Source organism: Nicotiana tabacum, chromosome 20 (assembly GCF_000715075.1).
Source record: "Nicotiana tabacum cultivar K326 chromosome 20, ASM71507v2, whole genome shotgun sequence".
NCBI lineage: Eukaryota > Viridiplantae > Streptophyta > Magnoliopsida > Solanales > Solanaceae > Nicotiana > Nicotiana tabacum.
In genome coordinates this window covers 47,471,904-47,491,239 of record NC_134099.1, presented here as the reverse complement: position 1 = coordinate 47,491,239, position 19,336 = coordinate 47,471,904, and the positions used below count along the sequence as shown (strand labels likewise).

Here is a 19,336-nt window from a genome sequence, read left to right as displayed (position 1 = left end):
GATCTCGATCTCGACGGGTGTCTCGATCTCCAAACTAGGCACCTTGTCTCCGTATTCAGGTCTGATCCTTTACGAGGCTGACCCTCGATTCAGTCCTCTGATCTGGAAATAATGACTTGCCCGATTTTACCCATATACAATTTTATTTTTTGTAATTATCAATATGTATTTTCAATTTAAACAAATTGGATTCGAGTGCAAAAGCAAAACGATAAAGAGTAGTATATTTCCCAAAAAAGAAGTTAAAGGGCAGTATATTACCCATCAAACTTTACTCTTTTGTTGAATTGTACTTACTGTAAAAGACTGAGCCTTTTGACAAAACAACAGCAAAAAATCCCAAGTCCAAGAGCTTAAATTTGTGCAACCCAAATGGAAACTGAGGGAGATGAAGCCTCTCATCAACACTGAAAATGGAGCAAACTCACAAACCACAGTCAATTACCATCCACCTCAAGCAAAGGTTCAGTTTTGCCCGAAGAACTCATCATAGGAATTCTTGTAAGGGTTCAAGTGAATTTCCTTTTACAGTTTAAGTGTGTCTCAAAAGATTGGTTTGGTTTAATATCTAGTCCTGAATTTGTGAAGACCCATGTTAGTTTTTCTGCTAAGGATTACACCCGCCATATATCTATGATGAAATTTGAGAACATTCGTCACAATCTTAAATATTATTCTGTTAAGTCTTTATTTTATGAGCCTGTTACTGAGGCATTACACTTGGATTATCCCATGAATCTGTTCTTGTTTGGGTTCTGTTAATGGTTTGATTTGTCTTTCGAATGGGTTTGAGGGTTTGGTTATGTCAAATCCATATTAGAAAGTTCAAGCAAGTGCCTCACTTTATGCCTACACAGACTTATGAGTACTGTTCCATGTATAGTTTTTGATATGATGAAGTTCCTAATGATTATAAGGTAGTAGATATTTTTAGTAACATCAATAATGGCTGTGTCGAGTCCAAAATATATAGTTTAAAGAGTGATTCTTGGGGAGGAGTTGATGATTTTCAATGCGGAGTGCTATACTGTGGTTGGGCCTAAGTTCGTGAACAAGAAGCTTCATTGGGCTACTACTGGTGGTGATGGTTGGAGCATCATGTCGATTGATTTGGTTGATGAGAAATAGGGAAAAGTGGAGCAGCCCCGCTATGGAGAATGAAATTTTTGTTTGAAGCTTGGAGTGTTGGGAAATAATCTCTCTGTGCTCTGTAATTCTCGGTGAACTCACTCTGATGTGTGGGTTATTAAGGGGTATGGGGTTAAAGAGTCTTAGACAAAACTTTATACTATCAACTATCCTAATGATCCTGAGAACTACGAGCTTTCTCCACCACTTTGTATGTCAAATAAAGGTGAAAGTTTGCTTGTGTTTGAATCAACTTTAGCGATATACAATCCAGAAGAGGACTCAATCAGTTATCTGGAGGTTACTAACATTGATGGCAGTATTGAGGCGGATATCAACATTGAAAGAATAGTTTGTCCAATTTTACAAATGAACATTTAAGGCTGCTAGAACTCAGGTGAATGACAGTCGTATAGCTAACAACTTGTAAGTGTTCCTCTTCATTCATTTTTTGCATGTTTTAAAATTCTGCTTCCTTTTCACATATTGAACAAGACTTTGCATATTTAAGGACCAGCTTTACACCACATGTACTTAGATATCTTGGCGGTCCGTTTTGTTTTAGTATATTTCCAAGGAACAATAACATTGTGCAAGAACTTCTTTGTATCTTGTGTTTGGTGGCTTCTGCATTCTAACTTCTAATTCAAGACATTGGACATTCTTTCTCCTTTCAAGCAGTGGTTTGAGGGCACATGATATATTATAAAGTTTGGATGTTTTTCCTTGCTGCTAATAGCTTACTGTTATTTTTTAAGTCAATCAAAAGGCGAAATCTTCTTTCTCTTTAGTGATACCATTGACTTGGGAGAAGTGAGTTGAAGCATGAAAATTTTTTAGGAAGTGTTTATCTGCTAATAATTTTTAGTGTATCAGGCTCTTCTCCACTAATCATTCTCTCCATTTAGCAAGCTTTGCTGTATGACCGTGGAAGTTAGTGCAGAAGGTCAAAATTCCAACTTAAGTTGCTCGATTCCGGTTGATGACTTTTAAAGGGGAATGTCTTACATATGAGAACCTTATCAAAAGGGGGTTCTCTCTTAGTAGCAGATGCTATATGTGTCTACAACAATCATAAAACTCCTCCCTTTTGTTTTTGCACTGTACAGTCGCAGCAGATTTATGGAGTATGTTCCTCTGTCTTTTTGGAGTGCATTGGATCATGCCCCTTAGCATCTAGGTTTAAGGAGTATCCTTGCATGAAATTACACACTCTCAAATTCTCAATCTTTTTGTGATTTAATCAAATGCACTCAACTCGCGAGCAAACTAGAGGATTTGCATGAAAACTTCTAGTGGTTATGTGTCAATGAGAAATGTACCTTTGACCTGGCAAATACGTTGATGTGCGCTTACTGATCCAAACCAACCTTTAGTGGTTTAAATTTGTATTTACCTCAGAAACTGCCTTCTCAATGAGAACAGCAACTTAATACTCGCATATTGTCAATGATTGCAGGTTGCTGTGGAATCATGCATGTGTACAGGGAAACAAACTAACTAATTGTTGTTTTGGCAATATTTTGGGCAACTCCACTACTACTACTACTACCACCACTATAACTAACTGTATTAGATGCGGTATATTTGCTATACTATTATTACTAGTGTTATACACAAATGTCTGTACTTGCTGTAATAGGTGACCATGAGGGGGCTAGTATGTTATAACACACCTCCAAAATTTTGTTTTTGATTTCTTCAGTGAGAACTCTTAAGGTACCATGTTTTGTAGAAGAGTCGTGGTTTGTAAAATCTATGATGCTACTTAGTTATATATAGTAGTACTATCTGCTTAAGCCAAACCAGAAAAAGGAGGAAGAAAAGCTCATACATTCAAGGACAAGGTGAAAACTTCTCTATATGCACAGGATCATATATGGTTATTATGTATCCACATTGAATACACTAAGCTCTTGAGTTTTGTAAAGATTCTACCTGCTGTATAAAATTCAGCTAACTGTATAGAAAGAAAACTTTTCTAATTAAGACAAAGCATGAAACTTCTATGCTCTACAAAATCTGAAGTTTCATATAATACATCTCAAATAAATTACGTATAAAACTTGTAGTTAAGAACCAACGTATTTGATGTTTGGCTATAATTCTTTATTTTTAGTGCATTGTTTAACTTACATTTTGGTGTTTAATGTTAATATATGCGGCATTTGAGCTTAATGAAATCCTACTCGGCTTTGGACTTGGAGACTCCGGCCCTAGCCTATAAATTATACTATATTATAAGCATGAAGATCAAAAGTTGAATGTGAAAGACTAAAATAAACCTTATAAACTTAAGTGAGTATGATACCCTTCAAAAAATTATACCTTCATAAATAAGTATAAAACATTTTGGTTCCCTCAACCTTTTGCAATTAATATATCAAAGTTCTTGTATAATTTTGCATAACTATGAAAAAACATTCTTTTTGTTATGTTTTTGTTATTGTCAGTCGCTTCTTACTTAATTGTTCACAAAAAATTTGACAAACATTTAATTCTTCCATTCTTTAAAAAAAAAATATCATGTACAAATAAGTATTAGTTTCTCTTTTTAGTTGTTGCACGGATCATTTCGCAGAAACATAAAAATGGAACGACTTTAAGAACAATATCTACAAAGAAATATTATGTGAAATATACGGTCATATTATATGTTTATAACTCATAACAACTAATTAAATTTATGTAATTATAAAACACATTTGTCTAACTAAATATAATTATTGATCTTCGCAAAGCTATTGATCATGCCCAACTCTAGTCCTAAAAAGGATAAGCGGTCACTGCAAATATAATTTGGTCTAAAAGTCCAGAGTCGAATCCCACAGAGAACTAAGGTTTAGCTACCAGTGTTCACTATCACCAAGAAGCCAAGTTTGAACAATTCATAAGTTATAAATATAAAGATTCGTATACCTAACTAATTAACTAACAAATTAAAGGAGTGAATTAACAACTAAGATACTAAGCATTGGAGACAAGATTAAGGAGGTCTAGAGTTATGATTTCCCCAATTATCGGAATACTTCCCGCTACATCTCCTATAATTTTGCCTAATTATTCTTTATTGATCGTGAGCACTTCAGGTTTCGTAATTTTCTCCCGAGCAACTACAAAAATTTACTAGATATATTCTCCCGAATTACGCTAGCTGGCACAATCTTACCGCTCACTACGACCATGTCAAGGCTTTGTTATTCCTAAACCCATCTTTAAACCTGCCATATTGATTCCTCATAAACGTTAGGAGTGACGACATTCAACAACTACCTAAATATGTACCATTTCTCATGCAATACATAATAAATTGGCACAATCAATTGATGGTCATTCAATCAACAGAAATAAGCACGTAGTTGAACAAGTAAAGAAATTCAAAGGCTAAATTATATTCAAATTTAACAAGAATTCATCCTCCAAAAGGTTCCATCGAAACCAAAAATAATAAATTAACTACTCATAGTAGTATGTGAAAATACAATATTTAAATTCATAACCAACAATAAAAAATAGTAAGAAGAAAGGAAAAACTCGTGGTTGGATCTTCCTCTTTGTTCCTAGTGTATTCTTGCCTCCAAGGGTATTGTGTAACCCTAAAGTAGTGTCTCCTCTCTTAAATTTGTATTTTAGGATGTATTTATATCACTTAGGGTTGATGAGGGACAGAACTTTTCAATCCAACTTCGGATGGGAGAAGCTAGAGGGCGCGCCTGCCTTCGTGCAGCGCACGGCCATAGACGCGGATGCAGCTTTTACAATTTTCCAGTTCGAAAAGCGATTCGTGTCTTCGCTTCGCTATTTTGTGCCTTCATTTTTCTCCTTTTTTGCGTCCGTTTTCATTCCACGCACGAACTTGGACGAGCTCCCAATTCTTTCCATCTCTTCTTTTTTTGTCGAATTGTTATCTTGTGATCATTTATTATCCGAACTCGCTCCTACACATAATGAGCATATTTCACTTCAAAAACTACGTAAACTCCTGTGATTCACACAAGAATTAATATGCAAATATATTCAAAAATATGCACTTTTCATCATTTATCCTCACCCCACTCTTAAACTCTTGCTCGTCCTCGAGCAACTTAAAATTAAGCGCATACGCAAGAAATACCTTTCAAAACATAGTCAAGCATCACACCAATAACAATGGTTTATATCAACATTTAGAACCCAACATATGCACTCTTCATACATTTTCTCAAGTTCTAAACTCATACCAAGATTGTTTAAAAAATTTGTGTGACTCTTCTAACATCCTAGCCTCAAAAATTGGCTCCACTACATTCCTCTTTATGACTCGCTTCTTGTGCAAACTAAAGATACGAATTCTTTACCAATACATTGTAAAGCATGTGCCTTCACTAACAAAACAAAGAGAGTAATCAGTCCTCACACTCAAATATGAATTCAAGTATAATTTAAGGACTCACAAAATAAAATAATTCAGTCACTCTCGCAAAGAAACTCATGTGCCCCCACAGCTCGTACCATACGCTTGCCCATAATATAAGTCTCTACTAATTTAAGCTCGCAAAGTATAGGATCAAATAAGTCTTCATGGGTTGCAATGTAGGCTAAGGAACGGGTAGGATAGATATGGATAATAGTGACTAACCTTCCTAAGCACTTTTAATACAATACACTTTAACTTTTAAGCACATCCTCTTTATGATCACTCAACATATCGCTACGACACCGTAAATAACATAGCTCATTGACTTTAAGTACATCTACATAAGCACTAGCACATATCAAAAAAAATTAGAGGGATTTTTTATTTTGTATTTTCTTTTTCTTTCTTTCTTTTTCAAAATCTTTTCAACACCCTCCATAAATTGGTATTTCCAGCTAGTGGCTCTCTCAATACACACATGCACCTTTTGGCCTTTCTAAGGTTTCACTCAAAAACTACCCAATCTCTTTTTTTCTCTTATAGTGACTAAAGTGCTTTCTGAGGTAAAGGTTCAACAAGATATAATTAAGAACAAAAAGGATTCGTCTTGTAATGTTGGTACCAAAGAAAAGGTTTACAGGCTCAAATAGGCTGACAAAGGATAATTTTTATCAGTGGTAGGAAAATAGACTGAAAGATCAATCAAAGAAGCACCTATATCATTTCTTAAGCTCACAAGACTTAATCATATCGCTTTGACTCACACACGGGGCAAGTTCTAGACTAACGAGGGATGGCACAAAGTACAACCAAAATCTCACCTCACATAATACACATGACTTACTCAGGACAACTCAGACCCGACTCTCAAGTTAAAGCAACTAGCACAGTCATCATATAGACCAAACACTAGGAAGTAACAACAAGAGTCAATAGACGAGTCCAAGCGTCAAAATAAACACATATACTCTCAAGGCATATAGTCATAAGAATAAAGAAGAAAGTACTCAGTGCGAATGCTCCAGCTCTAAGCCCCAACATAAAACATGTCAAAATCATAGATACTTAAGTTCTTCCCATTCCATTATCAGTTGGAAAAAAAATCTTTTTGTATTTTTATTTAGACTTTAAACTCTTAAAAAAACTATCTAGGAAATCCGTCCTTGGAAAAAGTCTAAAACTTTTTGAAAATTCTACTTAAAAAATTACTATGCAATTCAAAGAGTCATCCCTTGGAAAAGAACCGTGGTCATAAGAAAAACCAAGAGAGATTATTTCTACCTAATTTTTTTCAACAAATATAAAATAACAAAACTAAACTAGCATAGGAATACACCCAAACAGTCTCTTTAGCCCACACTTAAAATTGTGCATTGTCCCCAATGCACACCCATAAATACAAAAAAGAGTAAAATAAACTCCCTAATAGGCCATAGGCCAAAGCATTAGCAGCTCATGGGGTACCCAGACTTATCTCATACTTGATTCTTTGTGCAGGCACCCCACACTTAGTTCTCACCATCTCACGTGCTTTGCTTTCTTCCAACGGCTTTGCTTCCCATGCTCCTAGAAAATAAAAAAATGACACTACAAAAAAAAGTATAATAAAAAAAATTAAAAAAAAAAAGATAAAGTCAGGTTGCCTCCCAACAAGCGCCTGATTTAACGTCACGGCACGACGTGAAAAACTTTCTGCCTCCACCTCGGGCTTATGAATTGAACCCCAAGTTTTGCTTCAAGCTTATAATTATGCTCCTGGGGCGATACAAGTTCTTGCGAGCCAAAAATTAAATAATTTCTCATGCACTTTTTTGCTCTCGACCGAGGAGTATCACCTTGCCTAGACGGCCTTGAAACCTTCAAAATATAAGGCTCATCTCCTCTTCCGTTGACTTCTTTGTATGCTCATAAAGATCTATTTTCATTTCACCATCAGAACACAAGGTAGAGAAGTGTTTGGAATGATGTCCAACACGCTCAAATACATGAACTTCAAGATTTTCAATTCCCTCAACACCATTCATACTAGAGTCAAAGAAATATATATCTTTAATGTCCTTGGTTGACTCTAGTATCTCTTCTACAACATCGGCATCATCAAATTCTAGTTTGACAGATTGTTGGTGTTCTACTAGGGACCATTCTATTGGCACCTCAATTTCATACTGTGTATTACTGAGGAGTTGGTTATTGTACATGCCGAGCGGTATGGTTATCAGTTAAGTTATTATTATTGCAGTTAGTTGTGAGTTTTACTTATGTTCCTATTATTTCCGTAAATACTTAGGCTTACCTAGTCGTAGATAATGCTGCTTGGTGGGTCAGGCCTGAATCGGACCGGACCGGGCCCGCGGTCCTAACGGGCCTGGTGGGCCGGGCCTGGTGGTCTTGAGAAGCCCGTGACGGGCCGGTCCTGGTGGTCCTGAGAAGCCCGTGACGGGCCGGTCTTCATATATTAGCCCATGAGCCCGGGACCGTCAGCCGGGCCTGGCGGGCCTAACAGGCCCAACGACTATTTTTTTTTTAAAAAAAAATTGTTTTTAAAATTCTCCAACGACCATATTTAAAATCTAGCCGTTTGGGCTGACAATTTGACCGTTTTTAAGTTTAGAAAATGCCCATTTGGCCCCCAAACTTTATTTTGGCCCCCAAACTTTATATAATTACACTTTTCCTCATTTCTCAACTATAAATACCCCCTCATTCTTTCATTTTTATTCACCAATTCATCAATATCTCTCAATCTCTCTACTACAATTACTTAATTTATTGTTGAAATTTCGTGAAAAATTGTGAAGTTGTTGAATTGAAGTTTTCAAGTGTTCAACGATTTTCAATTTTCAAGAAGTTGTTCGGCAATCCGGTAAACTCTTTTCAACTCTTACGTTTTAAGAATATATTTTTGTGTGGTTTAGTTTGCATAATTATAATTAATATGGCATTTTCTTTGAAAAAAATGTTTGGTAAAGGAAAAGATAAAACCGGTGAAAGTAGTGGCCAACCAACTACCCTTCCCTCGGCTCCCCGACCTAGAAAAGATAAGCAAGTTGAAAGTAGTCGCCAACCTAGACGTCCTCCTCCTTCTGTAATTCTTGATAGTGATCACCCTTGTTTTCAATTTACCGATAGTGAATTTTGCCATAATGTTGCACCAGGTGAAAGATTAGATGATGAAATTATGAATGCTCTTTATCCTAATGAAATTATCTTAGAAAACAATGAGAAAAATGAGGATGATGATGAAACCCAACCACCGGATTTAGATGATGCACCTACTAGTCCTCTTAATAACCCAACTGATGCACCGGCCGACCCACCTGTAGAAACTCCTACTTTTAATAGAGAACCTGCTAAACGCCTAGAAACATTATTAGTTTGGAATTTTTTTACTCAAGTAAGAGAACAAAATAAGGCTAAGTGTAAAACTTGTGGGAAATTAATGGCGCATAAATATACTGGAGACCGTAGCGGCATGGGTAGTTTGACTAGGCACAAAAAAACACACCCTAGAGATAAGGCTAGATTTTTACAAATGAAAGCGCAGCTAGAGGGGACAAGTGTAGATTCTGCGGTTAACCCTAGTACAGGTTCAAATCTAGTTCAACCAGGAATTAACACTGTCACCAGAGGTATTTTATATTACGATCCAAATAGAGATCGTGAAGAATTAGCAAAGATGATTACTGTTATGTGCTTACCTTATACTTTTGCTTCTAATCCTAATTAGGTTCATTATATTAGAAGAGTTTTTAATCCTACTTATAAAGGTTGGCCTCGCGCAACAGTTGATATTTATAAATTCAAACATGAATATGAACAATATTTGCGGTATTTATTTACTCATATACCTAATCGGATTTCTATTACTACTGATATTGGTAGAAGTGGTAATGATTGTGATTATCTAACTGTTACAAGTCATTGGATAGATGAGGAATGGACAATGCAAAAACGCATAATTGCGTATAGAATAATTAATTCACGTCACACAGGTAAGTTTATAGCTAACACTGTTGCAGATATTTGTAGATATTTTTGCTTTAGCGATAAAATAATGGCAATTTCTATGGATAATGCTTCTAGTAACACTAGTGCTATAGGCATGCTTACAACAACACTAAATCCTGCATTTACTAATATTTTCCATGTTAGATGTATTTATCATATTTATCATTTAATTGTCGGTGATGGTATGCGAATTTTAAACATAGAAATTGAAAAGTTTAGAATGACTCTTAATTGGCTTTTTTATTCAAACCGTAGAAGTAGACTTAGAGAGTATTTTAAAAAATGTGATGAATATGGCCTTAGAGAAAGAAAGGTTCCTAAACCTTGCCCGACTAGATGGAATTGTATGTACGAAAGTTTAGTAGTTGCATATGAATATAGAAACCCAATTAATGCAACGTTTAATTCTCGGGTAGGTGGTGAGGATGATGATGAAATGCTTACTACTCAAGATTGGACAAATGTTAAAATTCTTTTAGATTTTTTAGAACATTTTCAAATTGCTACAAATGCATTTTCTGGGCAATATTATCCTACTATTTCAAACTGTTTAGTTTATATTGCAGCACTATCTGATTTGTTTGTTGAATTTGGTGAGGGTGGGGACATTTATGAACTTGCTATAAATGAAATGAAACAAAAGTTTAAAAAATATTTTTTTCCTATCCCTCCTATTTATGGTCTTGCTGCAATGTTAAATCCTACAATGAAATTGGGAGGTCCTCATTTTTGGTATTCAAATATTTATAAGGCTTTAGATCTTTCAAATGAGGAAGTTGCTACACTTGCAGATGCAAAAGCCTCAATTAAAATTAATGCTCAAACAGTTTATAATGCTTATCAACTTGCCTTAGAGCATGCTAGGCCAACTATTCCAACCCCTACTTCGTCTAGCTCACAATCGTCTAAAAGAGCTGCGGGCTTAAAAGCTCTTAAATCTTGGATGAAGTTCAGGGGTTCTCAAGGTGATAATTATGATGAAACTTCACATCTAAATGAGCTTCAAGTTTATTTGTCTCAGGGACTTGAAAAGGAGAATCCAGACGGCTCTTTTGATCTTTTGGAATGGTGGAAGGCAAGGGAAAAACATTTTCCGGTTCTTGCAAGGATGGCTCGGGATATTTTATCAATTCAAGCTTCAACTATTGCATCAGAGAGCGCTTTCAGTCAAGCAAGACTGCAAATAGGTGATCATAGAGCGTCTATGAGGGATAGCTTGGAAAAATCAGTACTGTTTAGAGATTGGATCCACTCGGAAAGAAGAAACTTTGGAATTGCAGAATCACAACCGGCGATAGATGAAGCTTATGAAGAAATGATAGCGAAACTTGCGGAGGATTCGGATTCGCCCCGAACTGGTGATGAACAAGCTTCTTTTCCACCACCACCAACGCAACCTCCTCCGAACCTTGAAGGATTTATGAGATTGTTAGAGATAATACATAGACTAATATGTAACTTGTATTTTGGCACATCTTCCTTAGTTTTTTTTTCCTTCTAATGGTGGTATTAGTACCTTGTTGTGCTCATTCCATTGGGGGAAGGAAGACTAAGAAAGATATGTCATTTTTGGTAATAAAAATTATAAGACATACCCTTGAATATCTTTTCGCAATATTTCTTTGTCTTTACTTGGAATTATTTATAAGCTACAATATATATATAACATAACATACAATATATACTACAAGAAAATATATAAGAGAATATATATACATAAGATACAATATATACTACAAAAAAATATATAAGAGAATATATATACATAACATACAATATATACTACAAGAAAATATATAAGTAATAAGTTATAATATATATACATAAGATACAATATATATACTACAAGAAAATATATAAGAGAATATATATACATAACATACAATATATACTACAAGAAAATATATAAGTAATAAGTTATAATATATATACATAAGATACAATATATATACTACAAGACAATATATTATGCATGACAATTTAGTGTTTTACTATTGTTTTGTTATTTTTCTTTTTCGTCAAGCACTTTAATAATTAGATCTACATATATACTATATAATATAGCCATGATGCTACAAGAAATTGCCTTAAAAAAAACTCGCTAGGTCCGCGAAGCCCACGAGCCCGGCCCGTTTAGCCCAGGACCATATGGGCTTAGGCCCGTCACGGGCCGGTTCCACCCGTTGAGCCCACGAAGCCCGGCCCGTTTCGCCCACGAAGCCTGGCCCGTTTGGCCCACGAAGGCCCGGGCCCGGCCCAGAATACAGCCCTAGTCGTAGAGACTAGGTGCCGTCACGATATCTTACGGAAGGGTAAATTAGGTCGTGACAAGTTGGTATCAGAGCTCAAGGTTTATAGGTATCGTGAGTCACAAGCCAATTTATTTAAAGTCTCGCGGATCGGTACAAAGACGTCTGTACTTATGTTTGGGAGGCTATGGAACTGTTAGGAAAGTTACACTTCTTTGATTTCCTTGTCATGCAAAAATTTGTTGACTTCGAAATTCTAAACTTCTTTCTTCTATTCTCTCACAGATGGTGAGGATATGACAACCAGAGATGAACAGGCACCCGCGCCCCCTTCTAGAGCCGCCAGAGGCCGAGGATAACCACGTGGTGCAGCTAGAGCACCCGTACGAGCTGCCCTAGAGGATCCACCAGTAGCTCCAATCGGAGCACATGCGCCTGAGATGCCTACTATTACTGCACCAGCTCTTCAGGAGACCCTTGCACAGTTCATGAGCATGTTCAGTACTCTAGCTTAGGCATGTTTGATTCCCCTTGCTCCTGCCATATCTCAGTCCGAGGAAGGAGCACAGACTCCCGCCGCCCACACCCCAGAGCAGCGGGTTCAGGTCGATCAGATTCCAGAGGTTATATCGGTGCCACATGTATCCCCAGTTCAACCCGAGGGTAGGGCAGCAAAATCAGAGGAGGAGGAGCGTAGGCTCGAGAGGTACAAGAAGTACCACCCTCCTACCTTCAGTGGTTTGGCGACAAAGGATGCTCCAGGCTTTCTATAGGAGTGTCATCGTATCCTTCGTACTATGGGCATAGCAGAGCCGAGTAGGGTTTCTGTCACTACGTTTTAGCTTAGAGGAGCAGCCTATCAGTGGTGGCGTGCTTATGAATTGGACAATCCAGCCGAGGCAGCTTCACTTACATGGACTCAATTCTCGAATATGTTTTTGAGGGAGTATGTTCCCTAGAGCCTCAAAGATGCATGGCGTCGAGTTTGAGCAGTTGAGCCAGGGTGCTATGACTGTGTCAGAGTATGCAGTTTGTTTCGGTGATTTGGCTAAACATGCACCGGCTTTGGTTTCTACAGTTCGAGAGAGGGTCTGTCGGTTTATTGAGGGACTCCATCCCAGCATCAGTACTAGCATGGCCCAGGAGTTAGAGATGGATGTCTCGTACCAACAGGTTGTGAGTATTGCTAGGAGAGTGGGGGGCATGCTTGCTCGGGAAAGAGAGACCAAGAGGTCTCGAGAAACTGGTTCTTATTCTGGTGCTCGTGCCCCAATTGCAGTTCGACATGGTAGGGGCTATGTGTGTCACCCCGTTCATTCAACTCTTCCAACTGCCAATGGTATTCCGGCTACTTCTAGGCATCATAAGACGTATGATACACCTCCAGTATCAAGTGTGCCTCCTGCACGGGGTGTTTCCAGCGGTCAGTCCAGCAGACCTGGCTAGAGCCAGCCACAGCAGCCACGCCCTCTCAGAGCTTGTTTTGAGTGTGGAAACACTCTCCATATGGTAAGGGATTGCCCAGACTTAGGAGGGGTTCACCTCCATATACTTCTCAACCACAGCGTGCTCCATAGGGTCCTCATGCTATGATTACAGCACCAACTACCACTCAACCTACTCAACCAGCTTGAGGTGGAGGTCGGGGAGGTAGAAGTCGCCCTAGAGGGGGAGGTCAGGTCAGATACTATGTCCTTCCTGCTTGTACAGAGGCAGTTTCTTCCAACTCTATCATTATAGGTATTGTTCCGGTCTGTCATAGAGATGTGTTGGTTCTATTCGATCCAGGCACCTCTTATTCCTATATGTCATTTTATTTTGCTCCGTATTTGGGTGTATCCTGTTATTCTATGAGTTCTCCTATTTATATGTCGACACCCGTAGAAGATTCTATTGTTGCTAACCGAGTGTATCGGTCGTGTTTGGTTATTATTAGTAGTTAGAGACCAGAGCCGATTTATTATTGCTCAGTATGGTAGATTTTGATATTATATTGGGCATGGACTGGTTGTTTCCCTATTATGCTATTCTTGATTGTCACACCAAGACCGTGACGCTGGCTATGCCAGTCTTACCGCAGTTAGAGTGGGAGGGTACCTTAGATTACACTCCCAGTAGAGTTATTTCATTTCTTAAGGCTCAACGAATGGTTGAGAAGGGGTGTGACGCATATCTAGCTTATGTGAGAGACGTTAGTATTGATACCCCTGCAGTTGAGTTAGTTCAAGTAGTGAGGGATTTCCTTGATGTGTTTCCAATGGATCTTCCGGGCATGCCGCCCGACAGAGATATCGACTTTGGTATTGATTTGTTTCCGGGCACTCAGACCATCTTTATTCCTCCCTATTATATGGCTCCTCCTGGGTTGAAAGAGTTGAAGGAACAATTATAGGAATTGCTTGATAAGGGCTTCATTCAGTCCAGTGTGTCACCTTGGGGCGCTCCTGTCTTGTTTGTAAAGAAAAAGGGTGGTTCTATGCGTATGTGCATTGATTCGCCAGTTGAAAAACGTTATAGTGAAGAATAGGTATCCTTTTTCTTGTATTGATGACTTATTTGATCAGTTACAGGGTGCTAGAGTTTTTTCCAAGATAAATTTGCGTTCAGGCTATCATCAATTGAAGATTCCGGAGCCAGATATCTCGAAGACTGCTTTCAAGACTTGGTATGGTCATTACGAGTTCCTTGTGATGTCATTTGGGCTAACCATTTCCCCAGCAGCATTTATGCATTTGATGCTCAGTGTATTTTAGCCATATTTTGACTCATTCATCATTGTGTTTATTGACAACATTCTAGTGTACTCCCGGAGTCGGGAGGATCATGAGCAGCACTTGAGGACTGTGCTTCAGACCTTGAGAGAGAAGAAATTATATTCAAAGTTCTCAAAATATGAGTTCTGGTTAGATTCTGCGGCATTTTGGGTCACGTAGTGTCGAGTGAGGGGATCAAGGTTGATCCAAAGAAGGTGGAAGTAGTGCAGAGTTGGCCCAGACCGCTCTCAGCTACAGAGATCCGGAGCTTTCTTGGCTTGGCGGGGTATTAGCGTCAATTTATTGAGGGATTTTCATATATTGCAACACCTATGACCAGGCTGACCCAGAAGGGTGCTCCATTCAGGTGGATAGAGAAGTGAGAGGAGAGCTTTCAAAAGCTTAAGACAGCTTTGACTACAGCCCCAGTATTGGTATTACCTACAGGTTCGGGGTCTTATACTGTTTATTAATGCATCGCGGATTAGTCTCGGTGCGGTGTTGATGCTGGACCATAAGGTGATTGCCTATGCGTACGGACAACTGAAGGTGCATGAAAAGAACTATCATGTCCACGACCTTGAGTTAGCAGCTATTGTTCATGCCTTGAAGATTTTGAGGCACTATTTGGGTGTCCTTTGTGAGATCTACACTGATCACAAGAGTTTTCAGCATCTGTTCAAGCAAAAGGATCTTAACTTGCGTCAGCGGAGGTTGTGAGCACATGATTTTTGCCCTATGTGAAATACTCCTACAAATTAAAGAAATAGTTTTTTTCCAATTGTTTGCAATTTTATATGATTTTTGTTAATTGTTTGCATTTCTTTGCATGTTTACTTTTATTAAAATCATGAAAAATACCATGCACTGCATTTAGATTTTTGTTCACATTTTAGGATTAATTAATTAATTAATTAGTTGCTTTATTAAAAAGGAAAATCACAAAAATAACTCATTTTTACATTCTTAGCTTTAAATTTTGGATTATTAAGTTTTCTCTTTTAATTTAGTATCAACTAATTTTTATAAATATTACGGTTAGATAATTAGCTTAATTTCACATTTTGAATTAATTTAGGAACTTAATTTTAGATTTTTTTAAATTAATTAAAGAAAGAAAAGAAAACAAAAAGAGAAAAGGAAATTGGAAAAGGCTGGTTTTAAATTGAATTGGGCCACACATTTTAAAAGCCGAAATTTTCCCCCAACCAGCCCAAACTGGGTTGACCCAACCCGACCCAACACCCAATCCCAAAGAAACCAAAAGAGAAATCCTCCATTCCAACACCCCATTCCCGATGCCTCTCCCTCACCACCCTTACCCATCTTGCTCACTTACACAGACGATAAACACACACACGTACACGAACGAAAAATGGGCATAAATAAAAGAATCTGAATAAATTTCGAGCAAATTTTGATAGAAAAGAAGAGCTCAAATCTAAATTTCATCTTTAGCTAACACTAAACGACACTCTATTTCCGCCATGAACGAGCACCCCCAAGAGAAAAGCTAGTCGCTGCTCTATTTAGTCGCTGAAGTAGTGTTCTTGGGGATGACTGTCTCACGCTGACGTGGCTTCGTTTGTGTGTGCTTTCGTCGGAAAATGCTTTTTCAACGATTTGCTATGCTCTACTGCCCCATTTATTAGTTTCCGGCTATGTTGTACTTTGGTTGAGTTTTTTTTAGCAATTTGCATCTTTTGTTGTGTTCCCGTAGTTCTTTTTGGAAATACTGTCCTTTGCTTATTTGAGACCATCTTCAGTCATTGTTTGACGTTTTAAATTCGGGCGAGTTCCGAGTTCGTCGAATGTCGTAGTCAAGGTTTCCGTCGCTAGGCTTCTCGATTATCTGGGCTTTAAGATTTGTTTGTGAGCTTGAAAAGGCATGGTTTACTATTGATTTCAACTAAATCTGGATTCGCCGAACTCCTCATGTTTCTTCTTTGGCCTTTATTTGGCATTTCTGCTGTAATTCTACATCTTAGTGTTGGTTTTCCGAAATGGTTTGGAGTTGAAATGGGTGTTCGATCGTTAGAGCTGTCGTTCGAGGTGCGACCCATCATTTTTGTTCGGAATGGATTCGCTGTTTCAAACTTCATTTGTGAGGTCCGATTCTTTTAACTCTTTGTTCTTTCTGTTTTCTTCTAGACTTGAAATGTTATGTATGGCGTATGATTTTGAGATTTATGACTTCTGTTTGTTTAGTTTTGTTCATATCAGTTGGTTAAAATTTACATGTATTATGTTTGGTTGATTTTGTTCATATAAGTTGGTTAAGATTTACATGAATTATATGTTGTTGAACAATATAGCCCGAAGAAAGTTAAAGTTTGGACTTAGTTCAATTGTAGAAGAGAAATTGTTTCTTTTGGTGTTACTAAAGTTAAAGAATATTTGAATATTGAATAGATGGTATATAATTTCATCTCTTCCAAATAATGAATCGTTAGGAGCATGCCTAGGCCGTTATTAAACATGAACTTTCGTAGCTTGCTTCAGGCGCGATTTATAATAAATTATCGTGACTATGAGTACGGTTCCCGTGACGTAGTTGTGATACACAATTATAAAATCCGGGGGTATATTTATGTGACCCGGCCACAATTTAATCTTATTAATAAAGTGAACATGTTGTAGATCATGGGTACAGTTCTCGTGACGCGATTCGCAATGTGTAATAAAATAAATATTAGTATAATAATTGGATTATTAAAAGCGGTTTAAAAGGAATAGAAATGCGCATAGGTTTCAAAAATGTTTTAAAATCAAATAAATAGGCCAATAATAATAGTTGAGCGACCGTGCTAAAACCACGGAACCCGGAAATGCCTAACACCTTCTCTCGGGTTAACAGAATTCCTTACCCGGATTTTTGTGTTTGCGGATTGTAAAACAGAGTCAATCTTTCCTCGATTCGGAACTTGAACCGGTGACTTGGGACACCATAAATTATCCCAAGTGGAGACTCTGAATTTTAAATAAATAATTCCATTTCGATTGTTACTTAAATTGGAAAAAACTCTCTTATACCCTATTCGGGGTAGAAAAAGGAGGTGTGACAGCTCTGGCGACTCTGCTGGGGACAAGAACCCAAAACTTCTAGTTCAGGGTTCAAGAATTCGAGCTTAGAATAATTGTTATATTTGGCTTTTATTTTATTATCTGGTTTTATTACATGTTTGGGCCTAGTGTGCTAAATGATGTTTTTTACCGCTTTGATAATATTTGAACTGTATATAAACTGCTACGAAACCCTTTTTTTTCTCCTCTCCGGGGATGTGCACGCTGGCGTGACTCCTCTTCTGTTAGTGTCATACCTTAAATTAGGAAGAGGATCAGACAAGTTACAAAGCCGGATGGCCTTTTGGTTCCCGGTACGTAGCCTCCCCTCGGCTCGAGTTGTCCGCTCGGGTACACAAGTCTAGAACAACATACCCAGGTTTTGAACTTAGAATAACTCAGCCTCATGTCAGATCCCTAGTAGGAACGTTTGTTTGTATCACGTACATCTGACTTTGGGAACTCAACATAGGGGTTGGGTCCGTCTAGGACAGGTGTGCCCAAAAATAAAAGACCATCCTGATGCATCTTATGAGCTACATGTTGCAATTTTCAAGGGTAAAAAGGTCATTTGGAGAACCAATGCTAGCTGAGGGCAAATGAAAAAAGAAAAAAAGAGTGTGAAGTAGGGCCCGATTATATTTTCTGTCACATTTTTGTTAAGAAAAAAAGCATGAAAAATTCAAAAAAGATTTTGCACTTTTTCATCATTTTCCGAAAATCAAAAAATCAAAAAAAGGGAAAAGAAAATCCAAAAAGAGTTTACATGTTTCATCATTTTTCAAAAAAAAAGACAAAAAAAAGAGAGACATATTTTCTCTAAATTAGTTGCTTTTTTTAATTCTCGCCCGTATCCAGTTTGTCCGAACTACGCATACCTGATTCTCGTCTTTTGGGGCGTGATACGTAGGCAACCCACATAGGGTCCAGTCTTCCTAGTGAATTTAGGTTCTTGGCGTCGCGGGGTCTTAGCCAAATCTTGCATTTTTAGCCACTTTTAGCCACATAGGTTAATTTTAGAAAAATAGTCGCAACCATATCTTGCATGTGTCTAGTAGGGAATGTTATTGTCTCACATAATGTTGGTTTAAGTTTTCTCATACAGGTGTGGATCTACTTACTGGAGTTTGAGCATGACAGATACTCCAAGACCACTGCATTCAGGAGCTGCCCGAGGAGCCTTTTTATGTTTTTGAGTCTATTGTTCATGTTTTACTTTCTAGTCATGTATAGTAGTATTCAGTCTTTTAGGTGATGTTAGAGTTTGTAATAGCCTAGTTAAATTTGCCGAGTCTTTTGTTACTGTATTTCTTATTTTGTATTTGGAAATGTGTTACAAGTCAAAAATCCAAAAAAAAAAAAGAAGAAATTTTGTGTTATTATATTTCCGTTAGAATTTTCATTAGAAATACTACTCCTAGAAATTTAAAAAAACAAAAAAATTTGAGGTGGTTTTTTCTTTAGGCAATTAATAGCTAGAACTTAAAATAAAAAATTGCTTTTATACTTCCTTTTAGTAAATTAAGACTAAAAATTCAAAAAAAAAAGAATTTTCTTTTAGTACCTCTTTAAAAGTTTTCTTTAAGATATTAGTTCCAAAAATTCAAAAAAGATTTTCTTTTAAGGTTTTTCTTTGGGAAATTAATGAAAAATGAAAAAAAATTCTTTTTATTTTCATTAGAACTTTAGGATATTGTACATAGAAGAAAAAAAATACTTTATCTTTGGTTTATCTTTAG

General features: G+C 37.3%; 1 long non-coding RNA gene and 1 pseudogene across 1 annotated transcript; both read left to right on the top strand.

Moving 5' to 3' along the window:
• Positions 1-242: 242 nt before the first annotated feature.
• LOC107760111 (F-box/kelch-repeat protein At3g23880-like) lies at positions 243-3,114 on the top strand (annotated as a pseudogene).
• A 12,713-nt stretch (positions 3,115-15,827) lies between these two features.
• On the top strand, positions 15,828-18,976 carry LOC142174722 (uncharacterized). The gene is made up of 2 exons (XR_012703757.1): positions 15,828-16,643; positions 18,703-18,976. It is a non-coding gene; the product is annotated as an uncharacterized LOC142174722 (long non-coding RNA).
• Positions 18,977-19,336: the final 360 nt, after the last annotated feature.